This window comes from Mytilus californianus, unplaced genomic scaffold, assembly GCF_021869535.1.
Source record: "Mytilus californianus isolate M0D057914Y unplaced genomic scaffold, xbMytCali1.0.p SCAF_8, whole genome shotgun sequence".
Classification (NCBI taxonomy): domain Eukaryota; kingdom Metazoa; phylum Mollusca; class Bivalvia; order Mytilida; family Mytilidae; genus Mytilus; species Mytilus californianus.
The window spans coordinates 39,214,729-39,236,509 of record NW_026262734.1 but is presented as its reverse complement, the minus strand read 5'-3'; the positions used below and the strand labels follow the sequence as shown (position 1 = coordinate 39,236,509).

The following is a 21,781-nucleotide window of genomic DNA, read 5'->3' as shown; positions in this document are numbered from 1 at the left end:
TATGGAGCCATAGTATTGGACCCCTACACGGTAACAAAAAAAAAACAAGCTTGAAAGGATACAATGTCAAGCGGCAAAATCTATCACCAGCGATTACAAGTCAAAAGAGGATGGACGGGATACGTCTCTAAAATGCTTGCTGAACTGGAACTACAGCAAGATCTCCAGACAAGACGAATAAAGCGTTGAAGCCAGAAGGTAATATTTATGTAAAAAGTAGTTGAGGGGCTGATTCCTGCTATTGAACCATACTGTCATTCTATAATATCATTGCGTAAGTATTTCTGTATTGGCCTTGTCATTGGTCCATGTCTTGGGTGTATTGGTCTGAGGCGAAGCGGAAGGCCAATACTGCTGGCCGAGGACCAATAATAAGGCCAATACAGAAATACACGTAATAGTATCTTTATTAATTAACTACAGTGTTACAATATTTTTTTTATTTCATTTCACAAGAGATAAACATTTTTACCTTGAAGTGGAACTATCCAAATCTCAGTTTCCTTTTATAAGATGCAATATCTAATGATTCGGTGCCGTTTGACTGCTGGTGGAGAACCAATAATAAGGCCAATACAGAAATACACGTAATAGTATCTTGATTAATTAACTACAGTGTTACAATATTTCTTTTATTTCATTTCACAAGAGATAAACATTTTTACCTTGAAGTGGAACTATCCAAATCTCAGTTTCTTTTTATAAGATGCAATATCTAATGATTCGGTGCCGTTTGAAGTATCTTCAGCCTTTTCTCATCTGATGAATTTTTCTACCCTTTCCAGTCACTATAAAGTGTTACAACTTTAATTTAGACACAACACATAAATTGTAATTGGAAAGGTACTGCCATTGCATGTGTAATGCAAATATATTTAAAAAAAATAATAATGTAAGAGTTGAAATTGATACAACTATCCATAAGCCAATTGACCAAAGAACGAAGATTTGCACAATTACAGAATGCATATGCCTGGTTCGGGTTCAAAAATAAACGACCGTTTAAATACAAAACATGAGAAGCGACAGTAAACAGTAAAAATCGATTTGTACAATCGACATGATGAAATTATGAGGTCGTCAAGAAATGAACTTTGTGATAATATACTCGTTCCCCAAACCTGAAATAATCCCATCGTCTTCTTTCAAAATGCTTTTTAAATGAATGGAACCGTCTTTAACCTAAAATATATGCCATACTGAACGTTTCATCTTGTTTATGGTGAGTAAACCTGCGTCTTACAAACAACTGTTTACTTTCAGTTTGAGTTTATCGTGACTTACGATCTAAAAACTAGAGACGTTCCGAAATCCTGTTTTGTAAACAAAGATTCATACGCACCGCGTGGGTATAACCGTATTACTAATTTCCGATTTTTAAAATCTTCGTAAATCTGGATAAAGACCAGTTTCTATCCAATGGATATCAAAATGATTCCGAGAACTATTTTGTCTAGCGATTGCTGATCATTGGAGGGTAAAAAGTCCAACACCATAACAAAACGGATCTATTTATCATGTAAATATGAAAAATATAACAAAGGGATAGCTCCAAATACCATTTAATAACAAAAAACTTATGCACAGGTCAAGATATCTTTTTGGTAAATAAATTAAAGTATGTAAACTGGTTCCCGTCCGACTACAACACTTTGTTCGAGTGTAGCGTAATACAAGCAGATTCCAGTTAGTATGTAAAATAGTAAATATGAAACCGAGTGCGGTAGGCGGAGGCAATAATCGACTTCCGTAAGTTCTGGTCAATGGTATCGGAAACATGCCGCTGATAGCGTCATTTTCCCAAAAATAAAATTCCTTTGTAACCATAAAAGCCCATTTAAATACATCATAACAGATATTAAAATAGAAAATGACATCATAGTCATGGCTAAACATAGCAAAAACCTTAATCAGCATCATTTAACAGTAATATCTAAAAATAAAAATTTCTTTGCAACCATAAAAGTAAAATAGAAAATGACATCATAATCATAGCTAAAAATAAACAAAAATGTTTTTTATTGGCAAATTTTAAATGGAGTTTATTATACTAAAACAATAAATTTGCAACCATAAACAAACATGATAAAACCCCATTTAAACACATCATAAAAGTATTAAATAATTCAACTACATCATAAGGCTATAAAAATAGAAAATGACTTCATAGTCAAGGCTAAAGGTAAACAAAAAACCTTCATCAGCAAAATTTTATATTGGCAAATTTCCAATGAAGTTTATTACACTAAAATTGTTGGCAAATTTCCAATGCATTTATTAACAATAAAGTTATTGGCAAATTTCCAATTTACATAATTTAAAAGCAGTGTAGATGAGATATTTAAATGAGTTTGAATTACCAACCTTACACTGCTTTTAAATAATGTTCTTTACTCAATTATTTGTCTATTAAAATGGAAACCCTTGTTTTTTAACCTTTTTCCCCCTTATTCCTTAAACATTAGAGCCATAACCCCCCCCCCCCCCCCCCCCCCCAAAGCCAATTATTACTTTCCAATGCAACTTAAATTTCCAATATACATAATTTTAAATTTCAATTCCTCATGATATATAACCGTATCATTATTATTTTCTTTCATATATAAATCTGAAACAACCATCTTTAAATGGAAAATTTTAAAGAAAAAAAAAGGAAAAAAAAAAAAATCCTACCTCCCACACATTTTTTCAACCCCCTTTTGATTCATCATCCCCCACCTCAATCACAACCTTCAATTTGTGGTATGGTACATTGCAATACAATTTCACAGAGATCCATACACTTGAACACAAGTTTTTGTTGCAAACTAAAAAAATCCTTATTTTTGACCAATATTTGGCCCCTTATTCATAAATGTTTGAGCAATTAACCCCAAAACTCAATTCCTACTTTCTCTTCGTGATAAATAATAACTAACTTAAAATGTAAATTTTAAACAAAAAAAAAAGGAAAAAAAAAATTACCCCTTTTTTGACCCCGCCCCCCTTATGATTCATCACCCCCACCCCCCTTTCCCCCCAAACCAAGCTCAATAACAGCCTTGCCTTTGTGGTATGGTACCTTGTAATACAATTTTAGAGAGATCCATACACTTGAACACAAGTTATTGTCTAGAAACTAAAAAATGCTTATTTAAAACCCCTTTTTAGGCCCCTTATTACTAAACGTTTTGGGCAATTACCACAACACTCAATTCCAGCTTTCCCTTTGTGAAATGGAACCTTGTAGTAAAATTTCAGAAAGATCCATACACTTACACACAAGTTATTGTCATGAAACTAGAAAAATGCTTGTTTTTTGCCCCCTTTTGGCCCCTTATTCCTAAAATTTTGAGGCAATTAACCCTAAAATCAATCCCAGCATTGACCCTTTGTGATATGGAATCTTGTGGTACAATGTCAAAGAGATCCATATGCTAACACACAAGTTATGTCTGGAAGTTACAAAAATGCTTATTTTCGGCCCCTAATTCCTTAACTGTTGGTACCATAACCCCCAAAATCAATCCCCACCTTCCTATTGTGGTATTGAACCTTATGGTAAAATTTCATAGAGATCCATTCACTTAAACTAAAGTTAGAGTGCGAAAACCATTGTGTATTCGGACGATGACGACGACGACGACGACGACGACGACGCCAACGTCATACCAATATACGACCTCAAAATTTTTTTGCGGTCGTATAAAAATTAAGAATCTAAATACACGGTTAGATTCGGCATATCAAAGAACCCCAATAATTCAATTTTTGATGAAATCAAACAAAGTTAAATTTTGGACCCTTTGGACCTCAATGTAGACCAATTTAAAAACGGGGCCCAAAATCCAAAAACTTAATACACAGTTAGATTCAGCATATTAAAGAACCCCAAGAATTCAAGAATAAAACCCCATTGAAATTGATCAAGAAATAAGCAATTTATACAAAGTATCTTCTTTTGCACAATACTGTGCAATTGAATATTTCTTGCTATTGCGCAATACTGTACAATTGACAATTTCTTGCTATTGCGCAATATTGTGCTATTGGATATTTCTTGCTATTGCCCAATACTGTGCAATTGAAGATTTCTTGCTATTGCGCAATACTGTGCAATTGAAGATTTCTTGCTATTGTGCAATACTGTGCAATTGAAAATTTCTTGATATTGCACAATACTTATATAATAATTTACACATCCTGTTTGGTGTGTATCTCCTACCATATTCAGTATTATTTGCTTTTAAATATAACTCAGAAATAACCAACTTAAAATGGAAAATTTTAAAAGAAAAAAAAAAGGAAAAAATGAAAAAAAAAGAAAAAAAAAAATCCCCCCCCCATATTTTTGGAACCCCCTTATGATTCATCACCCCCAAACTCAATCCCAGCCTTCCCTTTGTGGTATGGTACCTTGCAGTACAATTTCAGAGAGATCCATACACTTGAACACAAGTTATTGTCTGGAAACTAGAAAAATGCTTATTTTTGGCCCTTTTTGGCCCCCAATTCCTAAACGTTTCGGGCAATTACCCCCAAACTCAATTCCAGCTTTCCCTTTGTGATATGGAACCTTGTAGTACAATTTCAGAAATATCCAAACACTTACACACAAGTTATCGTCATGAAACTAGAAAAATGCTTGTTTTTTGCCCCTTTTTTGGCCCCTAATTCCTAAAATTTTGAGGCAATTACCCCCAAAATCAATTCCAGCCTTCCCTTTGTGATATGGAACCTTGTGGTACAATGTCAGAGAGATCCATACACTTACACTCAAGTTATTGTCTGGAAGTTACAAAAATGCTTATTTTTGGCCCCTAATTCCTTAACTGTTGGTACCATAACCCCCAAAATCAATCCCAACCTTCCTTTTGTGGTATAGAACCTTATGGTAAAATTTCATGGAGATCCATTCACTAAAACTAAAGTTAGAGTGCGAAAACCAACGTGTCTTCGGACGACGCCGGATGACGACGACGACGACGCCAACGTCATACCAATATACGACCAAAAAATTTTTAATTTTTGCGGTCGTATAAAAATCATGCATCAGAGACCAATATCAACTAAAACACATCCCAGGGATTTAGTATTTTAACGTCATGGACAGTCAAAGAAGACAGGACTTGTACAATTCCAAAAATAAATGTATCGACAGGCAGTAGGCTAGTTAGGAGTTAACCTCTTTATAGATCAAAATGAACATGGGTGTGTCTTCATACATCCCGTTTGAAAAGAATACAAATTTAGTTATGTTTTAATTTGCTGATGACAAAATCGATATTAGTGCCAATGTAAACTATATTCAAAGATCTAATTACAACATTGGTAAGAAAACCTTTACTAATAAGTTTGTTTAAAGGTTCGATGAGTTTACACGGATCACATAGTGATTTCTGCGCTTTAAGTACAATATTACCGTAAAATTTAGGATGTGAAATACCATTTTTAATCAGTTTTCTACAGGTACAGCCAAATTTACTAATCAAATCTTTGTATCTATGAAAGAATTTAGTAAAAGTTTTACATAACTTATGGTAACGAAATCCCTGACTTAATAATTTACCAGTGATGCATTGATTACGTTCGTTAAAGTCTATGACATCACTACACACACGGGCATAACGAACGAGTTGGGATATATAAACACCGTATGATGGAGCCAAAGGAACATCGCCGTCTAAAAAAGGAAAATTAACAATAGGGAATGAAAAGTCGTCTCTTTTGTCGTAAATTTTAGTATGGAGTTTTCCTTTAGAGATAGAAATGTCTAAATCTAGAAAAGGACAACTACTGCTGTTTATGTTAAATTTAGTTAAAGTAAGTTCTTTTGGGTAAATTTCGGTAGTATATTTAGAGAACTCTGGATTATTTAACTAAAATATATCATTTAGATAACGGAAGGTATTGTTGAATGTATCAACCAAATGTAACAATGTCTTTACTGAGTTTGGTCATAAACTGAGATTCATAGCAATACAGGAATAGATCTGCTATTAAAGGGGCGCAGTTAGTGCCCATAGGAATGCCTACTACTTGTCGATACACTTTATCGCCGAAACGTACATATATGTTGTCCAGGAGAAAATTTAAAGCTTCAATCATATCTTCACATTTCCAGTAAGTGTATCTAGCATACTTTCCTTTTTCGTTACAGAAAAAGGCTTTAAACGAGTAACAGCAAATAAATTTGTAATGAGATTTTTCAAAAGACCATTTAATTAAATATGAAAACTTTTTCTTGATAAGATTGTGTCAAGGCTTTAAACCATACATTAAAAGTGAACATACGAAAATCACCTTTAAGAGAACAAGATCAGATGTCAATCCTGAGCGGAAATACATAGATGGAGCTGTCCAGACATCTGAAAAAGATATTTACGCTTTGATACCAAGTGTTATTGAATCCCTGAGGTCAATGAAATGTTTAGAAGATTTTAAATCTACCTTAATTGCTGTTATAAACGGACACCTGTTCAACAATATAGCTTTCCATTCACTTAAAGATGTTGGCATTTTATTTCATAACACTAGGTATAGTGGAGACCATACTTTTTTGGCTAACAATTCGGAAATTATTTAAAGGAAAAGGTATCAATTTTGCCCGCGGCTAAAGGGCCAAGGACTCAACAGTGAACAATCTATAAAGCCAGAAGAATGCAATATAAATTTCGCCGTACCATCAGATCTTGTTTTATGTAAACACTCTGCAAAGTATACTTTGGATGCTGCTAACCAGGTTTACTGGATTAATCTATCAACATATTATCCGAAAATCGGGAATAAATTGAAAAAAACAACGGTAAATCCGTAAAACTCAGGTCTGATTTTTTACAGCTATGTTAAATTCTCTTTTCTCTTAGTTATTTTGACGCATATCGTAATAGTATAAAACTAGGTAATAAATACGGGATTTGATAGTGTTTATTGTCCTTTAATTGTTGAAATTATCAATCTTACAATTTTAAAAACAAAAGTTACCCACATTCGAAAATAAAGTTACGGACAGTCTGATTAGTTTTGACCATAAAGTTACGGACATCTTATGCATTTTTTAAAGTTGGCCTTGCGCTAAAATTAACAAATTTATGGTAATGGTAAGTGATTTATTTATTCAAGAATCCTATAAATATTTATATAGTGCATGAAAAACGTTGCAAAAAGTAGATTTTTGTATCAATCATATATCAACGAGTTTAGAGACCGCCATCTTAGGCTGTGGGTAACTTAAGTTACCCACAGCCGTTTAAGCACAGTGACAGTTGGTGATAAATTAAAGTATCTACACAAAGAAAACCTGCTTATATAAATCTCAGTGGCGGATCCACAACTTTTCATAAAAGGGGGATGGCCGCTGACTGACATAGGTTGCCCAATCCCGTCATGCTTCCCCAGTGGCGGATAGGTGGGGAGGGTTCCGAGGGTTGGAACCCCCCCTTTTTCTGGACGATCAATGCATTTGAATGGGGACACAGTTGAAACACACCCCCCATCCACCCTTTGTCCTGAGTTGGGAACCCCCCTTTTATAAAATGGCTGGATCCTCCCCTGCTTCCCTATAAAATCAACCAAATTTTCCCCACCCCCTGGATCCGTCTATGTAACTGTTTATCGTTCTGCGTAATACTGGCTTTTTCACCTCCCTTACTTGGCCCTAGACAGTTGCTTATCTCAATATCTGTTTATCGTTCTGTCACTGGCTTTTTTTAGACTAGAGACTTCATGTGTACAAACCTGACGTCAAACTCGTGTACTATAAAAGAAGAGACAAATGATTTCACATTAAATCCTGTAACATAACATCTAAAGATAATTATAATCCAAAGTAAGTTATATTACGATGTCAATGGACTAAATTCCCGCGCAAATGTCATCACTGGGATAGACCAAAACGAATTTTAGGTTTATGTATCATTCACATTCCGATCAATTTACTCAGTTAAATAAAATATATGTGTTAACTATTTTTATATTGGTTTTTGAATTTAGTTAATCTATCAGAAAAAAAGATTTATTTCTCGCAGATAGCCCTCAATACTATACACCAACTCGACACTGAAGCTAAAAAAAACCTAAAACCAGAGACATATAATTATATGTCTCTGCTAAAACATAATAGTATATGGAATCGTCCAAACGGATTACCTAATATTGATATAGGTGAAATATGTAGATTCAGAATTGTGTACACAGAAATAAGATCAGAAATAAAGCCCTATGTAAGGTGAAAACAATAACACAACTGTATAAAATCATTGTTTATTAAATTTGCTTGCATAAGAACCATGAAGTTAAAATTTATAACGATTACGTTTATCCTGTCAACCCCTTTCCTTCATTGCATCAAGGCTTCCGTTGCTTTACATCGAGCAGCAATTCAACCAATCGGGGAATGTTAAGTTGGGACATACCTCTATTTTTGGAAGCGTGATCTTTACATCGAGGCTTTGCGTTGCTTTACACCGAGGCCACAGTAGTTCGACCAATCGGGGAATGTTTATTTGGGGCATGTGACCTATTGAACTGCAGGTTTTATAATATTTTAATCGAAATTGTAGAAAAATGAAATGTTGTTAGTACATACAAAACAGAAAATGATGAATACTTTTAGTAAAAGATATTTTGGATCCGGGTTCTGTGTATTCACATCATTTGTACAACTCTCCTTACTGATGCCATTTTTTGGAATTTCTGTGACCTAAATGGTTCGCGAAAATTAATATTTTATTATATAGTATATTAAATAAATCAATTTAAGCCCAGTTACCACCTACTTTAAGCAATTTTAGTTAAACAACAAGAAACAAAAACTATTAGAATTGCTTCATTTTATGGTTATTTTAAGAGTATTTTTGATCAACTTTCCATTATTTGCCAAGCTAAAATTGTTTACCTGTCTTAGAACTGATATACGCCTTTAAAAATATTATAAAAGTTAAGAATAAAAAATATGATCTTAAGAGAAAACTGCTATTGAGTACATGTAGTATATACAAGTTGTTTATTACATCTGTTGCGCAAACTTTCTGGCAACCTGCCAAAAGGTCAGAAATTCTCAAAAATCTAATTTTTTTTAGTAATTAACTAATGCTCCTTCAAAATATGATAAAAATAAAATTTCATTTAAGAGCTATATCAATTATCCAGTCCCTTAAAAAGTGCATAAATAAGACCACGGTGTATTTTTTAGCCATTTTTTACAATAATTCACCAATATGCAAATTAGGCGGTTAAATGGAAAATAGTGCAAATTAATAAAAAAAAAACAATTTTAATCTTAACTCCTGAATACCTAAAGTTTTTGGAAATATATATAATTTTGGCAAGTTGTAACAACTAATTTGGACGAAATTTGGGATTTTGCATGGTTTTATGGCATACTGGCTCTTAAAAGTATTTTTGTGAATCTTTGGAATCGTCACAGTAGTTCAACCAATCAGCGGAATTTTAATTATTGGCATATCTATTTTTAATGCCGTTTTTTGCATACCGGCTTAAATAGAAATTATAGAAAAATGGAATGTTGATAATAATAAACTCTTTTTACAAAAGATGGATTGGATCGGGGTTCTGTGTATTCACATTATTTTTATAACTCTCCTTACTCTTGAGAATTAGGGGAATTTGCGACCCAAATGGTTCACCAAAATTAATATTTTTATAGTATAGTAATAAGACACATGGTTAAGAGATAAGAAAGACATCACATCATATCTGACTTTTCCAAAATGCCGCCAATTTCATTTTTTCCGCGAAATTAACGCAACTTCAGAATGGCGGGTTCTAGTATCAGTCACATTGTTGTTTTAGAAAGTAGCAAACAGTCGTTTCTAAGGGCTTGCTTTCCGACTGTCTAGGCAAACGACAAGGTAAGAAGGCAGACTTGTATGCTCTGTATAGTATTTTATTTTCTAGATAAATGGAAAGGGAATTAAAAAATATATATATATTTAGTCTCCTCGCTTTGAATCATCAATAACAGGTATTGAAGTAAAGGTATGTACTATATACTTACGAATCGTTCGAATCAGTTGCGTAACACACACACAGCTTTTTAATTGATATTTTGCGTGATATTATCCTATTCAGTGTTTCCTTTTTTTTATTTACAGCTCAAATGGTTATCTGTTGACTGTTTACAACAGTATGAAATTTGCTAAAATGCTATACTGTGCTACTGTTTTGATATTCGGATGTATTATGTTGTCGTCTGCTTGCAGACTTTCCCAACATACTATCCTGGGAGTCGAGAAAAAGTTGAAAGAAGAAATTAACACTCAAGAAAAGATGCTAAAAATAAATATAGGAAAGATACTTAGAAAAAATATAGGAAAGATACTTATAAAAAATATAGGCAAGATACTTATAAAAAAAGGTATGGAAATAATATGAAACTAGTTTAAGAAATTAACCAAAGTCTAAAAATATCATTTCGCGATACCAAGGACGTATATTAGATGTTAGTTATACGTCCTTGGCCACACCTGGGACATAATATATTGGTATAATAGTCCCAGGCCATACAAATAAAAAGTTGTTGTTGGTGGAAGATTTTTCTGGTGGTTATATCGGTTAACTTATTCAATCTTTTTATACTATTGTAGAGACACCGGTCTATTTTTTTTAATTAGACACTTGTCTACTTTTGAAGATTGTATGTTTTCTCTGAGTAAGTAAGTAAGTAAGTCATCTATATTTAAAGTCGGGTTGCATATATACAAAAGAACAATGAACATGAGATCTTAAGAGCTCTTTAACCGACTCTCTACTATACGTCTTTTTCTTTTGGTTATTGGGTTCACGTATATATATTTGAATAAGAAGATGTTGTATGAGTGCCAATGAGACAACTCTCCATCCAAGTCACAATTGGTTGTTTTTGTAGTCTAGTACTGTCTTTTCGGAATACATCCAGGTTTTTTCTATGGCCACTTGCCGTCCTACGTATTATGTAATTGATCTAATGAATCATATTCATTAGCGTTTTACCACAAACACTTGTCTCTGAAAAAAAAATCCCATTTACCTAAAATATAACACAAGGTACTTAACCCTCTTGCTGCCGGAGAGACACATGTGTCCACACCGACTGTGGCGGAGGGACACATATGTCCATGTTTTAATATATGAAAACTTCTCCTCATTGCTGTATCTTTTTCAAATAAAAGACCAAAGATTAAATAGTGTTAGATTTTTCTTCAATGGGTCCCAAATGTAACGGTCATGTTGGCGTGACGTCATAATTCGAATATCGAATTACGTCATTGTTGGACATCTGACGTCACAGACGTCGAGCTGTCGTATTTCCTGGCACACAAAATGAAACCTTGAAAAACAACTGGCAGCAAGAGGGTTAACTCGCATTTTTGAAAAATGACAATAGTATCAGAATTGAGATTATGGGTAATGTTTACAGTGGTATTACTGCTAGGCTTGGACTTAAGGATGTACTTAGGTTAGGTTTAGGAATTTTTGTCAGATGTTCGGACTCCTTGATTTTTTTCCTACGATACAGCGTAAAATATTTTGCCCCATAACACCCATTTTTCTTTCATATATGACTTCAATAGCTCATGAAAGGTCATTTACAAAAAATTAAGCAGATTCTAGATTTCTTTTCTTTCGATTTGAGACCAAAATAATGTAAAGCAAAATTTTGTCCTATGAAATATTGTCCCTTAAGACAATATTTCATGACTATGCATTATGAAATATTGTCCTCATCTATGAAAAAATGTCCAGAGAAGGACAAATTTCTATTGTGCAATTTTTGTCTGTATATAGACAATATTTCACAAATGAATACTATGAAATTTTGTCCTGTTAAAGGGAGGTTATATTTTGTGTGTATTGAGACACTATTTCATAGACAGATTGTCATGAAATTTTGTCTCATGAAGAGGAGGTTATTAACATATATCATGTTGAATAATGATATCATTAAAGTGTTGTTTTTTTTTTATTGATAATAACAAATAAACACAATAATATTTGAGTTACTCCTGTACCTCCAAAACGCTGTTGCAAAAAGATTTGTCAATCTAGTATTTGAACATAAATTAGTAATTGTCAGTACATTACTTAATATATTCATATACATTACACAATTCTTTAATCTATTAACAATGTTAACCATTCATAAAGTATCCATGCAAAAATGAAACTAGCTTATGTTAAAATAAATATTAGTTTGAAATATAAAATACTTACTTCACAAAATAATTTTAGATATTAATCTAAAAATGGGCATGCTGCATGATTAAGAAATATTTTCATGAACAGTATTTCACAGTGAACAATTGTCATGGACAGAATCTCACAGAGAAATAATGTCATAGACAGAATTTCACAGTGAAATAATGTCATAGACAGAATTTCACAGTAAAATATTGTCATGGACACTATTTCATAGTGAAATATTGTCCAAAATGAAGTGACAAAATTTCATGGACAAGGACACTATTTCATAATGAAATATTGTCCTGCAGCCGGTTGTACGAACGTGTCATTAGCCTAATGGATCATTAAGTCCTCATTAAGCCTTTATGATGCATTAGGCCAATGAAGACTTAATGACTCATTAGACTAATGACACGTTCGTACAACCGGCTGCTGGACAGTATTTCATTATGAAATAGTGTCAGCGGACAATATTTTTTTATGAAATTTTGTCCGACGGACAATATTTCATGCATGGAGGACAATATTTTATTTTACAATAATACCAATGCAAATATAAGGTAAAAGTCCGAGTCAGCCTTTTTCCTCCATTTAAAAAAAATTAAATATCTCGAAAAGGAGCTGCATAACCTATCAATATTTTTAGCTTATTTTGTTCCTTAACTAATGCTCTTCTGACTTATAGTATCAATTTTAAAATCTAGATTTTTTATATTTCACCTAAGTACATCTTTAACCAACAGCACACCATGCGGTCAAAAGGGGGATTAGCAAGGGCCTGAAAACAGTAATAACTAAGATTGAAATTGTTTTAAGATCTTCTTTTTTTAAAAGCGCATACATTTTATTAATAATATTATAATCAACAATAATACATGTAATATAGTATAAAATGCAATTATTAGTATCATTTAATTCATATAATTTAGCAACTTAAATGAGCATTGAATACATTTTACTTAATGACATGTATACCATAGAGAATATCATATGGCTTTTTCAATATCACACCTGTATCAACCCGAGACACCAATATAATCACAAGAGCTCTGTTCGAGGGATTATATTGGTTGAGGGTTGTTACAGAGTGTAATATTGAAAAAGCCATATCATATACACTTTACTATATACATGTACCTCAAGTACAACTAATTTAGATGTTTTTTTTCACGTGGAATGACGTAAAACATATATAAGGAGTTTGATAAAGCCCGTTTAACCGTGACTGATATCGATTACGTGACGTCATACAGATTAGGGGTTTGATAAAGCCTTTGCAACCGTGACTGAAATCGATATCATCACGGTTGGCTGATACAGCATAATTGCCATCGATTGTATTACACATACAATTTGCTTGTATTTACTATTAAGTATATAATAAATCTAATTATCACAACATTGTGCAGCTACCTACCAAGAATTTTTTTTAGAGAAAACAAATTTCAATGCCGTAAAAATCGCTTTCGAGCTCCGTAAATATCGGTGAAATCCTACAATAAAAGGTCTGCTCCTAGATTAAAATACAAATCTGTGTTACAAACTGCTGCTGAAATATGTACATTGTATGAAAATAATCGATAAACGTGTTTTAAAAGTACACAAGATAAAATAAATCAAAAGCATGCACTGCTCGTGAACTCAGATCAAAACATCAATTACCTGCAGTGACAAAAGAAACACGTTATGTGTTATTCCGTCGATATACATGCTGTCTGTCCAACATCTCCACCTAAAAAGATAGAAATATGCCAAGTTTTCGCTAATATGAACGAGCCTTGTGACGTCACAATCTGGCACAAGAGACGCGCGCGGGACCTGAAATAGAATAAAAACTTTCCAATCTAAATATAGAAACTTAACCAATACAAGAATGTGGACCCTTGTATGACAATGAGAACGTGGGTCCCGCCCCTCTTTTTATTTAGAAAAAGGGGGTGGTCATTAAACCTGTTTCTTTCTTTTACTCGTGTTTTTTTCCTCCCCTTGTAATATGAACAATTGACTGGTAGACGTTAAGACATTCATTGAACAAATTAATCAAACAAAGCTAACAAACAAACAAACAAACATGTTGACCGTTTACAATTGCTTTTTAAAAGCAATTGATTTATATTTCTATATTGATTTTCTATTTGTTTATACTGGAAAGATATTATCTAGCATGAACATCAAATCAGTTACCGTATATAAACATGACATAAAAGTGATTTTCTTTTTAAAGTCGAAAATTAGATATTGTGTCAGTAGTTTTGCGAATTTCTAAAACTTATGATATCATGTGTAGCCCTCTTTAATTATTTTTTTGCGCAGCGACATCTGTTGACGGCTTTCTCAGAAATTATCTCCACTTGATTCTCGGATAATAAATCCGGGGTTTTAACGGACAAATCAGGGATTTGCTGTCCGGTTGTTTGGAATTACAAAATAAAAATAATAAAAATCCAACGTTTTAGTATAAGCTTTAATTTATCGTATTGCGTGTGTATGCGTGTGTTTATAATTTTACTTCATTTTGTGATCACGGCCCATATCATCAATGAATTTCTTTTTTAAGTCTCTGACCTGTGCCGTTTTCTAGTGCTTATAAGTCAGTGTAGGGACAGTTGTAACAAGGTATATACGTCCAAGACCGTATCTGTTTTCTGTTTTAGAGTTGTCGAAACAAAGGTGCATAGCAGTTCTTACAAGCTTTTAGTTAGGCGGCCAGTTAACCCAACTCAAACACTCTCCGACCATCACGCCATGCTTAATTATTTCATTCTCTTGGGAGGGAAGATCTGTTTCACTCGGACAAAAAATTTCATGTACAATAATTACGCTTTTTGATAAATGTTGATAGAGTGCATCGAGTACAGTTACACCGTACTTGTCTGTTTTTCCGACGAGGCGGAATCTCCCGACATCTTGAAAATATTTTTTCTGGTATAAGGGAGATAACTCTCATAACAACGAACGTAATCTTACCGTTTTCCGGAAGAGGTGCTGATTTTACGTACCTCTCACCTTAAGACTTTATCTTTTAATTCTGTGATTTTTTTTTTATCTCTTTTTTTCTATGTTAGAATTTCTTCTAATAAAAAGAAATAAATGACTTTATTACATTGTTTGCAATGAATTACATTGATTTCCCAGTGAAATAAAAACCGATAATTTCACATGTGAAATAAACGTGGTTATTTCACTCCTCTGACGTCATACAACAATCGGCGTTGTCAAGACGTCGATAACGTCGGATCAAAACAAATTGTGAATGCGTAGAAAAAGATATAGTTCCTTACGTTTTCTACTTTAATTTCATAAAAAAGCCATTTGCCAATGTAATAAAAAGAATAACTAATCAAAGAATTCAAATATCGAAAAATATTCAACTCGTGACCGAACAACACTGATAATTAACTCATGCGCTACGCGCATTCGTGAATTAATATGTTGTTCGGTCACTCGTTGAATATTTTTCTCTATTTTAATTCTTCGATTAGTTATTCTATAATTATCATTTACTTAGAGTAAATAACTCATAATTTTTACAATATGATACTAGCATTAAATTTACGTGAATTCAATATTTTCCGAAATTGAGTTTAGCGGGCTGATATGAAAATTCATCAACTGCTTCTGGCTATTATCGCAGGCCTTTCCGTAACGTAATCGCATGGTATTCCGACGTTACTCGGCATATCCTCAATGGTACGTTTTCAGTTAAAAAAAAACGAAATAGGGTACAAAACAAATATCAGGAAAATATATTATGTAAAATGCAAAACAAATGATACAATAAATGCATTTTTCCAAGTTTCCAGCATATTTTAGCAAGTAACATTACAAACATGACAAATGTTGACTTTTCCAAACAGTGTTCATTATGTTTTGTTGATTTTTTTTATCGTCAATACAAAAATACATTATACTGTTGTTTTTCTCCTCTGTTGATGCATATGCTAGAAAGATTTCATACATGATGCATTACATTTGGCGTTCTTCTGTAAACTTTTCACTTTTTAAACATCTACTTGAGAACCACTAAAAAGGACCAATTTATTAAACTGTTATTATTTTCTATTGTTGAAGCATATGATAAAAAGACCTTATTATATACTAAGTAGTAAATACCGGTAAATTGTATGTGTAATACAATTGAAGATAATCGTGCTGTATCAGCCATCCGTGATGAAATCGATATCAGTTACGGTTGCAAAGGCTTTATCAAACCCCTAATCTGTATGACGTTACGTAATCGATGTTAGTCACGGTTACAAAAGCTTTACCAAACCCCTAATATGTATAACGTCATGTCTCGTGAAAAATACATAAGAGAGATTAGTTGTACTTGAGGTACATTGATATAATAAAGTGTACTAGTATATGATATGGCTTTTTCAATATCACACACCATATCAACCCTCAACCAATATAACTTCCCACGAGCAGAGCTCTCGTGATTATCTTGGTGTCTCGGGTTGATACAGGTGTGATATTGAAAAAGCCATATGATATTCTCTATATAACATGTCATTTTTTCATATCAGATGTATGATCAGCCTTCGGGTCTTAGGCTGACATTGAACCTTGGGGTGATAATACATCTGATATGAACAATGCTATGTAATAATCTGATAATATGATATAAGGACTAGATGATTAATAAAAGGATAATCTTACTATTTTTTTGTAAAAGAAAATAAAGAATGGATATTGAACTTTTATTTTGTGTATCTTCTGTAATGATATAAAAGTGATATATAAAAAAAAAAATTGTACTTGCAAACTCAGGTTTTGAACATGTCAGATTATGTGGAACACATAGGTTTTAAGGCATTGAACAAGATGACTCAAACCACTAGACTTCTATCATTTTCCTGATTACATATGGATAAAAGTGTTATTTTTCAATGATATCTACTGTTTCATAAATCTTTAAACTTAGATCATAAAAAAATTATAAAAAAAACTGTAATAGAACGCCAAGTCGCAACCTCTCCTCCCAGCCCCGAGGTAAAGAAAAGTCAATACGTAGACTGATTTGACAATCCCGATGTATCAAAGCCGGTCATAATTTTTACTGCACAAGATGAGGATTTTTTTACAATTTTAAAATGTCTCTTATAGGATCAAATCCAAAGGACTTTTATTTAGAGTTTGAAAGTCAGCATCCAAGTTAACACATCAATAACTTCTTTATAAATGAGTTCAATCCTATAATTATTCTCGACATTTTTTTAGATTTTTGTGCCATATGTACAGAAGTACAGGGCGTGCGTCCGTTAGTCTATTCAGTGTCATGTTAAAATTTGTAATAAAGGTTATTTACCATGAAGTTTGGTTACATGGTAATTATGATTTGATCTTTCGAATTATTTACAAAATTACTGTTTTGCCCCCAATTTAATGGTTCACAGAACATAGAAATGTGGTAGTGCGAAATTAGTACATTCTCAGGTGATGGTTTTTGGTTAAGTACATGTAGATTACCTTAGCACAAACTAAGTTGTAGTCACATTAAGGATGTACTTGGGTCAGGTTTAGGAATTTTTGTCAGATTTTCAAACTCCTTGTTTTTTTCCTACGATTCAGGGTAAAATAGTTTGCCCCATAACACCCATTTTTCGTTTCATATAAGACTTTAATAGCTAAATAAAAGGTCATTTACCAAAATTTAAGCAGATTCTAGATTTCTTTTCTTTCGATTTGAGACCCAAATAATACCAATGCAAATATAAGGTAAAAGTCCGAGTCAGTCTTTTCCCTCCATTAAAAAAATAAAATATCTCGAGAAGGAGCTCCATAACATATCAATATTTTTAGCTTATTTTGTTCCTTAACTAATGCTCTTCTAACTTAAAGTATCAATTTTAAATTCTAGATTTTTTTAATTTCACCTAAGTACATCCTTAAGTTGAATCTTATTGCACATGTTTTATTGGGAGTCACACTTCTCAAGTTAATGCCAAACGATAAGATTTCACATTTCACTGACCATAAACACATTGACACATGATAGTTCGAGCGGGGCATTGTGTCCTGTTGACACATATTCTGGCGGGAATTATTGTCTATAGTTTCTCATACATTTAACCTTTTTTCTTTCAAACACTATGAAAAAATAAAAATAACAAGGATTTTATCATATTTTGAAATAAACTGTTATCACAAAGATTTGGCTCACCTCTTTGTAATTTTGATTATGCAAATGTTGAAATTAAAATAGCAATACTTCAACATGTAAGTTATGCAAATATTCAAAGTCAAAGAACGATGACTGAGGTACATCTATGGAACGCCGACACTGTCTTATTATGACATTTCTCATTATATGATGTTCATTTGCCATTATATGATGTCATTTTACCCTTATATGATGTGCAAATGACATTATATGATGTGCACTTGTCCTTATATGATGTACACTTATCATTATGTGATGTGAACTTGTCCGTATATGATGTACACTTGTCATTATATGATGTGAAGTTGTGCTTATATGCTGTCCAAACACATTTATATGAGGTGCAAACATCATTATATCATGTCCACTATTCATTATATGATGTGCTTTCTCCATTATGTTATGTGATTGAGTCCTTATATTATGTGATGATTTCCTTATACGATGTAGAAACGGCATTATGTGATGTGCAATCACCTTTATACGATATGCAATCACCTTTATATGATGACAATTTGACATTATCTGATGTGCAAATTATATTATATGATGTGCAAATTATCTTATATGATGTGCAAATGGTCTTATATGGTGTGCAAATTATCTTATATCATGTACAGATGTCTTAATATTATGTGCAAACTTCTTTATATGATGTGAACTTATCCTTGTTATGTGCTAACATCGTTATATGATGTGGTAAGGTCATTATATTATGACAATGTAACATCATATGGTGTGGTTTGGTTTACATCTTTATATGATGTCAGAACATCATTATGATGATGTCGAAACATCATTATGATGATGTGCATTCATCGTCCTGATGGTCAATGAACATGATTACGATTAAAGCGATTACTCACTACGTCAGAACTGATTCCGATCTGCTTCTACGAAAACCTATCATTTTAAAATGGCGTCGACGTCAGCAGACGCTGTTAGACGGGTTTTGACTCAGATTAATTTGGAAGAATTGATAGATACGTTTATGGAAGGCAAAGTTGATAGTATATCAACGTGTCGTATGTTATCAGATGCAGATCTTTGACGACATGTATGTTGAATAAATCATGTTACATGAATGTAGAAAGAATACAATTGTTAGGATAAATTTGAATGTTTTGATTTGATAAATAAAAGCCTAGAATTGGACTAATGACCTATTTTTAATAGTTGATCAAATTTTAGCTGGGCTGACCAAAGGCCTATTGAGGTTTTGTTTTCACTTGGTGGCTGTCATTCATGCGTCCGTCTGACAAGAAGCCTTTATAAAGTTTCCTCATTTCGTCATTATTGAGCAACAACAATGGCAATCATGAGTAATTCGTGTTTCTTAGTGCCTTAGCAAAACTTATTTCCTCTAAAGTGATGGCGAAAATGTAATAAATTAAAGGACTTTTAAGCAGTTTGAACTTTTTGATATATTTATTTCTACTTGTGTGGACAAAGAATTTGATTTTAAGAATATGTGTATATTTCTACGAAGCCTAAAAGGGGTAATATATACCCAAAACTGACTTCAACGGTGTAAGTAGAATGTCAATGACATTTTTTATTTTATTTTTTGTATCGACTGTACCAGCCAGTAAGACTAGTTTAAAAAAGTGTCCGGTGACCCGGCCAACCAACCAAGATAGTCGCCATGGCTAAAAATAGAACATAGGGGTAAAATGTAGATTTTGACTTATATCTCTGAAACCAAAGCATTGAGAGCAAATCTGGGGTAAAATGTTTATCAGGTCAAGATCTATCTGCCCTGAAATTTTCCGATGAATCGGACAACCCGTTGTTAAGTTGCTGCCCCTGAATTAGTAATTTTAAGGAAATTTTGCCGTATTTGGTTATTATCTTGAATATTATTATAGATAGAGATAAACTGTAAACAACAAAAATGTACAGCAAAGTAAGACCTACAAATAAGTCAACATGACCAAAATGGTCAGTTGACCCCTTAAGGAGTTATTGCCCTTTTAAAGTCAATTTTTAACTATTTTTCGTAAATTTTTGTTATCTTTTACAAAAATCTTCTCCTCTGAAACTACTAAGATGAATTTAACCAAAGTTGTAAACAATCATCGTTAGGGTAGTTTAAAAATTGTGTCTGATGACCCCGCCCGCGAACCAAGATGGCCGACATGGCTAATAATAGTACATAGGGTAAAATGCAGTTTTTGGCTCATATATCTAAACCCAAAGCATTTCGAGCAAATCTTTCATAAAACAAAATTGTTCATTAGGTCAAGATCTATCTTCCCTTAAATTTTCAGACCATTCAGGCAACCCGTTGTTGGGTTGCTGCCCCTGAATTGGTAATTTTTTGAAATTTTTTCAGCTTTTGGTTATTATCTTGAATATTATTATAGATAGAGATAAACTGTAAACAGCAATAATGTACAGCAAAGTAAGACCTACAAATAAGTCAACATGACCCGGCCAACCAACCAAGATGGTCGCCATGGCTAAAAATAGAACATAGGAGTAAAATGTAGATTTTGGCTTATATCTCTGAAACCAAAGCATTGAGAGCAAATCTGGGGTAAAATGTTTATCAGGTCAAGATCTATCTGCCCTGAAATTTTCAGATGAATCGGACAACCCGTTGTTAAGTTGCTGCCCCTGAATTAGTAATTTTAAGGAAATTTTGCCGTATTTGGTTATTATCTTGAATATTATTATAGATAGAGATAAACTGTAAACAACAATAATGTACAGCAAAGTAAGACCTACAAATAAATCAACATGACCAAAATGGTCAGTTGACCCCTTAAGGAGTTATTGCCCTTTTAAAGTCAATTTTTAACAATTTTTCGTAAATTTTTGTTATCTTTTACAAAAAATCTTCTCCTCTGAAACTACTAAGATGAATTTAACCAAAGTTGTAAACAATCATCATAAGGGTAGTTTAAAATTTGTGTCTGATGACCCCGCCTGCGAACCAAGATGGCCGACATGGCTAATAATAGTACATAGGGTAAAATGCAGTTTTTGGCTCATATATCTAAACCCAAAGCATTTCGAGCAAATCTTTCAAAATCAAAATTGTTTATTAGGTCAAGATCTATCTGCCTTTAAATTTTCAGACCATTCAGGCAACCCGTTGTTGGGTTGCTGCCCCTGAATTGGTAATTTTTTTAAATTTTTTCAGCTTTTGGTTATTATCTTGAATATTATTATAGATAGAGATAAACTGGTAACAGCAATAATGTACAGCAAAGTAAGACCTACAAATAAGTCAACATGACCAAAATGGTCAATTGACCCCTTAAGGAGTTATTGCCCTTTATAATCAATTTTTAACAATTTTCATAAACTTTGTAAATTTTTACAAAATAATTTCCACTGAAACTACTGGGCCAAGTTCATTATAGACAGAGATAATTGTAAGCATCAAGAATGTTCAGTAAAGTAAGATCTACAAACACATCACTATCACCGAAATACAATTTTGTC

General features: G+C 32.9%; 1 long non-coding RNA gene across 3 annotated transcripts in view; it reads left to right on the top strand.

Moving 5' to 3' along the window:
* The window catches only part of LOC127711201 (uncharacterized), a 221,135-nt gene that overhangs the window by 95,597 nt on the left and 103,757 nt on the right, over window positions 1-21,781 (top strand). Inside the window, exons 1-2 of one of the 3 annotated variants that reach the window (XR_007986586.1) lie at window positions 9,806-9,851; window positions 10,095-10,357. The exons of 1 other annotated variant lie outside the window; for it this stretch is intronic. This is a non-coding gene — a long non-coding RNA (uncharacterized LOC127711201). Of the gene's footprint in view, window positions 1-9,805; window positions 9,852-10,094; window positions 10,358-21,781 lie in introns of those variants that run through there. One more of the 3 variants, XR_007986587.1, reaches the window with a different exon arrangement.